General features: G+C 40.4%; 1 pseudogene; it reads right to left on the bottom strand.

The window, feature by feature from the left end:
* Positions 1 to 1261: 1261 nt before the first annotated feature.
* LOC101685132 lies at positions 1262 to 2936 on the bottom strand (annotated as a pseudogene).
* Positions 2937 to 10378: the final 7442 nt, after the last annotated feature.

The following is a 10378-nucleotide window of genomic DNA, read 5'->3' as shown; positions in this document are numbered from 1 at the left end:
AATACATATAGTTTATTTTATGAATTTTATTAAATAAATGGGCATGATGTATGCATAGGTCTTATTGCAGAGTATAGTTTTAATCATTTTCTAATCATTAATTTATTAACATTTTAATATCTAGTGCATAAAATAAAGTCCTCCAGATATTGTCATTATAATCTTGACCAGGTTTATCCCTTCTGAGAATTGCAGTTATAAAATAGATTCATTTCAGCATGGGACATAAGTCAAGGTTAACTTGTCTGGCAGTGCCACAGACTCAAATACAGCCTAACTGATTCTCTTCCGTATTAGAGGCTGTGCTACCTCCCTATGTCCCTTTCATTTTCTTTTTCCTGCGCAGTCTTTACTGCACTACTCAGCATGCCATGCAGTGAGGTCAGGGCATGTGACTGGTTCTGACTAATGAGCATAAGCCTAAGTGATGTGAGTCACTTCAGGGCCAAAGTATAAAACAACAGGGTCAGTTTTCCATGCACTCTCTTTCCCCCTGCTCTGCTTATCATGGATGCTCTGTATCAAGATGGCAGAGCCATAGAACAGAAACAGCCTGGATCTCTGAGCCATTATTTGAACGGAAGAGGTAGAGGCGTCTCCTTTGCATGAGGAAGAATATATTTTTTTTTGTCTTTAAGACAATGAGATTTCAGGGTTTGTTTGTTATTGCAGCCTTACTGAGACTGCTTTGACTAAGACATTTTCCTTCCAAACTGGGTGTCATAACAAGATTATTTTTCATTGAAAATATGCAGCTCTACATTTTAAACAACTCATTGTTACTACTGAGAATGTAGGCATTTTTATTATTCCACATTTGTCTTTCAGTACGCTCTATACTCCTGTCTAAATCATTATCCCTCACACTAATGCCAATACGTTACAATTATTTGGGGGTTAGTTCATATTCAATGAAAAAATATATGTATCTATATTAAAGTCTTAGTTCTTTCCTATTTGAAATCTTCTTTCTTCAGATATCTCTTTGGCCAAATTCCTTATCTTCTTTTTCTTCTTCTTCTTCTTCTTTTTTTTTTTCATACACAAGCTGATGATACTTTATTATACAGAGAAGTTGGCAAAGGACAGCTTCATTTTTGTCAAAGAATCTCCACCAAAAATTTCTAGTGATTCATGGGGTGATCCAGTTAACATAATAAAACAATAGCTGATATTTACTGAGTCTTTGCAATATTCCAGAGCTATTAAATGAGATGTAAATCCCCCCATTAAAAACTGGAATTTTCATTAGGACCCAGACTTAGAAAATGCCGAGCTTCAAAGATTCAGACTTGCATAGACTAAGGACTCCCATTTACAGAAATTCGAAAACCTCCTTTCTTATCTCGGGATGCCCATCATCCTTCTCAACTTCTCATCTCTCCAGTTCCAGTCAAAAATGAGAAACTTTTTTTTTTTTAATTTCTTTTCAGTGTAACAGTACTCATTGTTTTTACACCACACCCAGTGCTCCATGCAATCTGTGCCCTCTCTAAAAGCCATGCCCTCTCTAACACCCACCACCTGGATCCCCCAACCTCCCACCCCCTGCCTCTTCAAAACCCTCAGATTGTTTTTCAGAGTCCATAGTCTCTCATGGTTCACCTCCCCTTCCAGTTTCCCCCAACTCCTTTCTCCTCTCCATCTCCCCTTGTCCTCCATGATATTTGTTATGCTCCACAAGTAAGTGAAACCATATGATAATTGACTCTCTCTGCTTGACTTATTTCACTCAGCATAATCTCTTTCAGTCCTATCCATGTTGCTACAAAAGTTGGGTATTAATCCTTTCTGATGGAGGCATAATACTCCATTGTGTATATGGACCACATTTTCCTTATCCATTCAGCTGTTGAAGGGCATCTTGGTTTTTTCCACAGTTTGGCGACCGTGGCCATTGCTGCTATAAACATTGGGGTACAGATGGCCCTTCTTTTTACTACATCTGTGTCTTTGAGGTAAATACCCAGTAGTGCAATTGCAGGGTCATAGGGAAGCTCTATTTTTAATTTCTTTTTTTTTTTAAAGATTTTATTTATTTATCAGAGAGAGAGAGGGGGAGAGAGCGAGCACAGGCAGAGGCAGAGGGAGAAGCAGGCTCCCCGCCGAGCAAGGAGCCCCATGTGGGACTCGATCCCAGGACGCTGGGACCATGACCTGAGCCAAAGGCAGCTGCCCAACCAACTGAGCCACCCAGGCATCCCTATTTTTAATTTCTTAAGGAATCTCCATACTGTTCAACTAGAAACTTTAAGGGGTTCAAATTAAGGCCTCCTAGTATAATGAGTTCTTTAATTCTCCCCGGTGTTCCTACACCCAGGTGCACCACATGCTTTTCCAGCAACTTTACCTGCTCTTGGACCTTAATATGTTTTGCAAATAATTTCATAACTTTGCTGTCTTCTCTAAATGCTGTCATTGACCTAATGAGCACCAAGGCCCAGACAGCAGAGCTGCAGAGATCAACACCAGGACTGATTTCTTCTCATTATGGTTTTTCCGAAGTTTTACCCACTTAGGACAGATTTCTTTTAGGTATTATGAGAGACTATGAGTCAAATCATTGGCCTTGAGGAAACAGGAGTTTTGTAGGTTTAGATCTTCTAATTCAATCTCTGAACAATTGCTACTGTAATAGTCCTTCATCAGTTTCTGTAGGTCTTCAGGGGTCCCTGGTTTGGGTTCTGATTTTGAAAGAACATCTGTAATTTTCTTCTTTCTTCTCTTCTTTGTTTTGGTGGCATCTTCTTCTGTTTCCTTTGGTTGTATCAAGAAACATTCTTTAGGTTGTTTGGTTTTCTTTGAAGGGCAGGTACTAGAGCTGTCTCCTGTTGCATTTCTGGGTCTCCTCCTCCTTCACCATCCGACGCTTCTGGGCTGCTGGCTGCTCCTGCAGGCTGGTTCTCCCACCACTCATCTCCAGGGTTGTCTGCCATCTCCAGTGGGACTAGTTGTGAGTGGACCACCAAGGGAGAGCAGACAGTGGTGGGTATTCTCCTTGCCTCCAAGCCGAGAGGCCAGTGTTGTCAATCAGCACACGGGGCCTCTCCTCAGACCTTCCTTATCTTCTTTAACTCATCATTTGTCTCACCTTCTTAGTGAGGTCTACCCTGACTATGCTAGTTAACATCACCAATCCAACCTCTGCGTGTGCATGCAGAACCAAAACCCTCTTGCCCTTCTCTATCATTTATTATAGTCATAGAAATTTCCCTTCTTATATACTAAATAATTTACTTACTTATTGCAATTATCTATATTGCATCAATCTCTGCCCTCATTGTAAATACTACTGAGGGTAAGGAATTTTGTTCATTGTTAAAGAATTGCCTAGCACCTAGAAGGAAGGCAATAAATAGTTGCTGAATGACAAAAAAATAATTTAGAGCAAGACATGGTGCTGTATACAGTGAGGGATACAAAGATATGCAAGATGACATTTTGTACTTGGCCCTGATGAGTTTAAAATTTAGCAAGAGAAATCAGTGAAGTACAGACATCACTACAATATTAGGTATAAACTGTATGTGTGCAGGAGATAAGGTTGTTTGCAGCTTAGTCACAGGCTCTGTGTGTGTGTGTGTGTGTGTGTGTGTATGTGTTGAGATGCTTACACCCTTATAAAACAGTTTCATTCTTAAATTTGTCCTATTGCCTTTTATCTTGTTAGATTTATAGATCCAGGCAACAATTAAATGTTTGGGCTGTTCCATAACCCTCAAGTTTAACAAAAATAGGAATGCTCCCAGAGAGCTAAAATTATGTGTAGAATAAACAGTCCCGTGAAACTCATGGTTGACTCTATGCTAAGAAGTTCCTTGAGGATACTGTTCATTACATTATAACATGTCTGCTCCATGAGGACTTTAAGCAGAAATAAACAGAAGTCTTAAGTATCTGGAATAGTTTAGTGTCTGCTGAACAATTGGTCTACTTCTGTCATAAGGACAGTGTGAATTGCATAATTAATCAGGCTTTCCTTTTTAAAGAGTCCATTTGAAGGCTTGGAGCCAAATTTGTGGTTCATCTATTGCAAAGGCATGGTCTTTATGGCTTGCATTTTAATAATATTTTCCTCATTCCTCAGTTCACTTTATGTCTCTTCCCTTGTTTTGATTTTCCCTTGTAACATACTTTTTAAGCTTGCTTTCTTTAACCTTAAATTTAAATTTTTATATATCCCTATAAGCCACACTAAATCCTTTTTGAAAGAAGTTAGGGAAAACGTAAAGCAGTTGTTGTATATCTACTATGAGTACACATTGTTCTAGGTCTATGGAAGCGAAGATAAAAAAGAAAGGAGGCAGGCAACTGGACAAGCAAGGAAGAAGGAAAAGGACGTAGAAAGAAAATAAAAAGATGATATAGCCCCTGCCCTCAAGGAACTTGAGAAGCGATGGTGCAGAGCTCTGGAGCAGCTTCAGTGCTCATTGATTTCTCCCCTCTCTGAACTCTAACAGCACTTATACTCAATAACATTCAATTTAGTTCTTACTGATATACTGCCTGGTATGGTCTGTTTATTGTTTTATGTGGCTAAGTGTTGCCTTTTGGGCAGGGACCTTGTGTTAACTTCTCCTGTCCTCTCATAGTGAGTAGTGCCGTTGCTAAACAGATTGATTGATCGAGAAGCCACTCTTACCAGGAGGATGGTTGAGCCCCTTCTGATATATAGACTGGTGTAGCTGATCCCCTTTGACCCGTTAATCCCACAACAGCATTGACTGTCTGATTTATCCTTTCCATGTACAAGGATCTTTGAGGAAATGGACTCCTGAATATAGTTCCTTGTGCCAAGTCTGTGTCTAAATTTGTTGCTATGAGGGGAATTGAAACTGAAATTTGAAAATTGAAATTTAATAATAATTAATTATTGCATTCAACAGAGATGCTGAGTGCTTACTCTGTGTCAGGCACTGTTTTATGTTTTTTATAACACATCAATATACAAAACAAAACAATGTATCAGTAAACAAAACAAGACCCTTGCCCTGATAGTGTTTACATGAAAGCAGAATGGAAAGAGAGGGGAAGACGGCAAACTTTGACATTAGATATAAAAACTAGTAATTATATAGTACGTTACAACAAGCAGACATGAATCTGCTGCCCGATGGTAGTGTTGCAATTATAAATAGGGAGGGCCTATTGAGAAGAGACATTGATGCAAAGACTGAAAGGAGTGGAGAGTCAGATACGCCCATATCTAGGCAGAGCCACTGCAAAGTTCCTGCAGGATAAATATTGGGAAGACTCAAGAAGCAGCAAGAAGGTGATGTGATTGGCATAGAGCAATGAGGAAAGAATGGTAAGACGTGAGATAAGAGTGCCAACAGGGATCCAGATCACATATGACTGTAAAATCCTATGGGACTTGGGGTTTATTCCTAATAGAATAGGAAGCCACTGAAGGAAATTGAGGAGAATGACATGGCTTATTTTTATTTTGAGAGATATATTTTGTTGCTTTGCTCAGATTAGATAGAAGGAAGCAATGGTAGATAGAAGCTAGGAGACCAGAGAGGAGACTATGGCAATATCTAGGTGAAAGGAGCTGGAGACTCAGACTATGGGCTGTAGCTAGGAAAGTGGTAACAAGTGATTCCAGAAATATTTTTTAAAGATTCTAGAAATATTTTTTAAAGGTGAAACATACATTATTTCCTGATGGTTTTGGATATAGGACATAATAGAATGGAATCAAGGATGACCCCAGGTTTTTGGTCTGAGTGAATTAAAGCATAGAGTTCCCATTCACTGAGCAGAAAAAGACTCCTGGAGGTATATATTTGAGAGGGAGGAGAAGGAGTGAACATGATACTTTAAAAATTTCTATTAGATATCCAAGTGGAGCTTGTTAGTGGAAAGCTAATTTACAAGAGAGATCTGGAATGGAAATGTAAACTTGAAAGGCATTGGAATATATATGCTATTTAAAGCCATCAGACTATAGGCCACAAGAGATGAGAACAGATAGAGATGATGAGCCCCAAGGAATGAGCCTGTGACCCTCAGTCATTGATAATTAAGAGGAAGGGACCAGCAAAGGACCCTGGGGTGTGGCCAATGAGGTGCATAGAAAATCAGGATAGACTGGTGTCCTAAAAGCCAAGCACAGAAAATGTACAAATGAGGCAAGAGTTATCAACTGAGTCAGAACTACTAGAGAGTCCATTCAGATGAGGACAGATCTAGCAATGCAGATCCGTGACCTTGATGAGAACAGTTTCAGTGGACTGGTGTGGCCAAGGGATTTACTGGATTGAGTTTAAGAAAGAATAGTAAAAGGAGAATTGAAGACAGTGAGTAGAGACAGCTCTTTCAAGGATTTTGTTGCAAAGGGGAACAAAGGAATAGGTTGGTAATTGGCAAGGAAGTGAGGATGACTAGAAGGTGGTTTTGTTTTCTGTTTTTTTTTCCAAGATGAAAGAAATAGCAATATAACAAATTTTTGTATGCTGATGGAACTGTTTCAGTAGAAAATGGAAAAAATCATTGATGCAAGAGAGGGTCGAGGGAAGAATTGCTGAAGTACTGGCCTTGAATATGCAAGAGGGGAGTGGAAGCAAGTGATGAGTGCAGACTGGCTGCAGGTGGGGGCACAGATTTAGGTGTAGATAGGACAGCAGAGCATGCAGAAACAGATGCTGCTGATGAGTAGAATGTAGTATAATAATAACCACTGTTTATTACACACGTAGGTTGTGCTAAGCACTTAATATTTATAAAGAAATTCACAGAAATCCCAGTGTGGTTGGTACTTTCTTCCATATTTTACAGATCATGAAACTGAGGGTCAGAGAGTAGAATAACTTGCCCAAGGTCACACTGTGCCTGATGAGCAATAAAGTGGTGATGCCAGGACCTCAGCCCACACCTTTCTGACTCCAAAACCCATGGTGGTAACCTCTGCTCTCTGCTGTTTCTATAGGGGGTGGGTCTATGATCTCTCAGGCGTGGATCCTAGGGAGAATAATGAGGCATCTCCCCAAAGATCCATCAAATTCTAGCAGAAACCACAGCAAGATGGGAGTCAGGAGGCTGGAGTCAGCACAGTTTGTCATCTGTTTTCTGTTTTCTTTCTGTCCAGATGCTGAATTCCAAGTAACCACAAAATGGAAGCCCAAGGGAAATCTTCCCCCAAGAATACTATTAGCATTTACTGTTCTTCTCCATGGAAGGAGGAAATAGGAACTTGTCTATAGCCAATTGAGTAGGTCAGAGGAGGAGATGGAAGTGGAGGGAGGTCTAGCCCAGAGCTTCCAACACTAACTTATGCAATTGAATGCCAGATCTGAGTACAATACAAGGGTTGAGTACAGTGTAGTCTATCCTCTTGTATCACCTTCTATGTGTAGTTTGTCCAACCTCTAGAAAACTAGAACTAGACTATGCTTAAGACTAGAGAACACTTACTCCAACCTCCCACCCAGTGGGGAATGCTCTCATAAATGATCTTGCCAGATCCTCTTAGACAATTCCATTCATGGCAACCTCATTGCCTTATTGGACACTTGACTCCATTATTAGACAGCCACAATTATCCTTTTTTTTTTCTTTTTTTGCCTTAAATGTTGCTGAAATCTGCTTTCTTCTATGTCTTCCACAACTCTTCCCCCCACTGCAGTGATGTAGTTATACCTGTTCTGGAAGGCAGGTATCTGAGGATCCTTAGTATCTTCTGTAGGTGCAGAGAAGAGGTCATTTATTTATATAAACTTATAACTTCATGTGGAGGTCACAGGAGCAAATGAGGGCAACAGCCAGGGGCCCTGCTTTACGGAGCACTGGGCAGTGATGCTTTGGCCCTGGTGATGCAGAGTAATACTAGATTCGGTGTAGGCTCTGACATTATGTCTGTGCTCTGTACTTGGACCCTCTGGCCTCCTTCTTCCACAGGTGTCTGCTCTGCCATGATTATCCTAGCAATGCTTGTTTGGCAGAGAGAGAAAGAGCCAAACAATCTCCCCGAACCACTCCCTCCTCAGATTATTCTGATTTATCTGAGCAGTCCTTACTTGTAATGAGCCATCCTTGAGGGAACCCTGACTTTATCACCTATCAAAGCAAGTACATAGCTTGAAAGAGAAGCTGTCAAGTCTAAAATGCCATCTTTCTCACAGAAAGAAGGAAATCTGTGAAGTGCCAGAGGCAATAGTGGGGAATGGTCCAGATGTGGTTTGTGCTATCCCTGCCTGTCACAGAGGAAAGGAAAGCCATTTCATAAAGTTCCCCAGAAGCAGGCTACCACACCAAGGTCCAGGTGTCTCTGGGGGAACACTTTGCTGCATTAAGGGGCAAAAGTAACACTTTTTCTCCTCCTTTTTTTCCCTGTAAACTCTAAACTAGCTCTATCTGCTGTAATTTTTTGTCCCTAGGGACAGCTATATGACTAAACCATGAACTAAGGGGACATTCTATTCTGGGCTGGTGCAGTATGGGCATGGAGTCTTGTCTTCAAAGGGGTACAGGATGAGAAAAAGAAACTCAAATGCTCTGCTCACCTCACCTGCCTGTCCTCCTACCTGTTCCTGCAGTCCTACCCCAGACTCTTCAGCAAAGAAACAAGCATGACAAGAAGAGGACCCAAGAAACTGTGTAGCTGGCTGCCAGTGGCTGAAAGATGGTCAATCTGATTCCAGAAAGTAGAGGAAAGAGTCAGATGGATGGACAACAAGGGTATGGAAAAATCCATCACTTTAAGGCTCACTCTCTGCTATAATCAATTAAAACATTTCCAGGCTGATGAACTCTTTTCTTTCTGATTTCTTTTCAGTTCTGATGAACTTTTCTTTCTGAAAAGAGTTGGATACTAATTCATCATCCTTGACCCTGTTACACAATATAGGACAGTTGTTGACAAAGCCTGGAGCTATTTCCCTGGCGCTCTCTGCTGGGTGACCAGTCACAAGGAAGAAAACAATACAAAACAAAAATTGTAATGATAAATCCCTGCTATATCCCAGGTATCATGCTAAGCATTTCACATGTGTTAACACACTTAATCCTCCACTCTGTAAGAAGCAAGATGTTATTAAATCTTGCAGATAGAAGCACCTACCTGGCTCAGTTGGTTAAGCAACTACCTTTGGCTCAGGTCATGATCCCAGCTGGGGTCCTGGGATGGAGCTTTGCATTGGTCTCCTTGCTGGACAGGGGGTGGGGTGGGGAGCATGCTTCTCTCTCTCTCACTCCCCTGCTTGTGCATACTCTCTCTTTTCTCTCTCTCTAGCAAATAAATAAATAAAATCTTTTAAAATATAAATCTTACGGATAAGGAAACTGAGGTTTAGAAATGTTGAGTAGTTTATTGTACAGGGCTGAGCTTTGGTTAACCTGAGGTTTATTATACAATACCTTAGATTAAATGCATTATATGTCAATCCCTTCATAATAAATTCAGAATTATCTTGATTCTTCTTTGGATTTTGATTGAACCTAACATTGTTTGAAATTAAGTGGGTCTTGAATCATTTTCTGGTTAATTGGTAGCTATAATTTTAGGAATTACAGGATGATTTCCATAGAGTGAGTGTCACCATTTGGAGGGTGCATGGAGAGGTTGCCAAAAAACTTCTGGCCTGATAGAGTGGACTTAAATCTTGCTTACAATTCAATTGAATGGGGATATATTAAGCACCTGCTGTAGTTTAGTCCTTTATTAGGCATTAAGGGAGAGCAAAGTAAAGGCATTTTTTTTCCTTAAGCAATTTATAAATTGCTTGAAAAGACACAGAGTACAGTTGTATAACTACAAGTAATAATGTAGGTAAGTTATAACAAAGGCTCAAATGAGCTGTGGAGACAATAAGAACTCAAGGAGGTCAGAAGCCAGAGGTGAGAAAAGGAGAAGCTCAAACAATATTCAGTGTGGAAGAAAGCTTGATCTGGGCTTAAAGAGTGTAGTATTTGCCAGGGAAGAAAGAAATGGAGATCTTTTAAATGGGAGAAGGAGGAGGAAATATGTTCAAAGAAGAATGCTAACAGTGTTTGGGGGATGATGAGGCACCCATGTTGATTGGAACCATATAGGAAATAGCTGAAGATCTGGTAGGAAATGTAATCAGGTATTGAATGCTAACCTAGAATGTGAACCTCATTCCAATGATCATGGAGATCCTTAGTATGTTCTTGAACAAGAAAAGTTTCCAGAAACTGAATCTAAGAGTGGCATTCTGGGGAAATAGTGGAGCAAAGCTTGTGGGACCAAAGATCATTTGGGGAGATTTTGACGTGATCAAGGAGTGAAGTCATGACCACTCAACCAAGGTGAAGGTGGGAGAGCAAAGCAAGGACTGAGTGGGACCCAATTCAGTAGACGTATGAATGGAGGACATAGGGAAGTGGGGAAGGAGTCAAGAATGACTCCATAATTTAA

The sequence above is a fragment of the Mustela putorius genome, unplaced genomic scaffold (assembly GCF_011764305.1).
Source record: "Mustela putorius furo isolate JIRA1106 unplaced genomic scaffold, ASM1176430v1.1 tig00003937_pilon_pilon_pilon, whole genome shotgun sequence".
Classification (NCBI taxonomy): Eukaryota; Metazoa; Chordata; class Mammalia; order Carnivora; family Mustelidae; genus Mustela; species Mustela putorius.
Note: the sequence above shows the minus strand (reverse complement) of the source record. Positions and strands in the feature narration are given on the sequence as shown.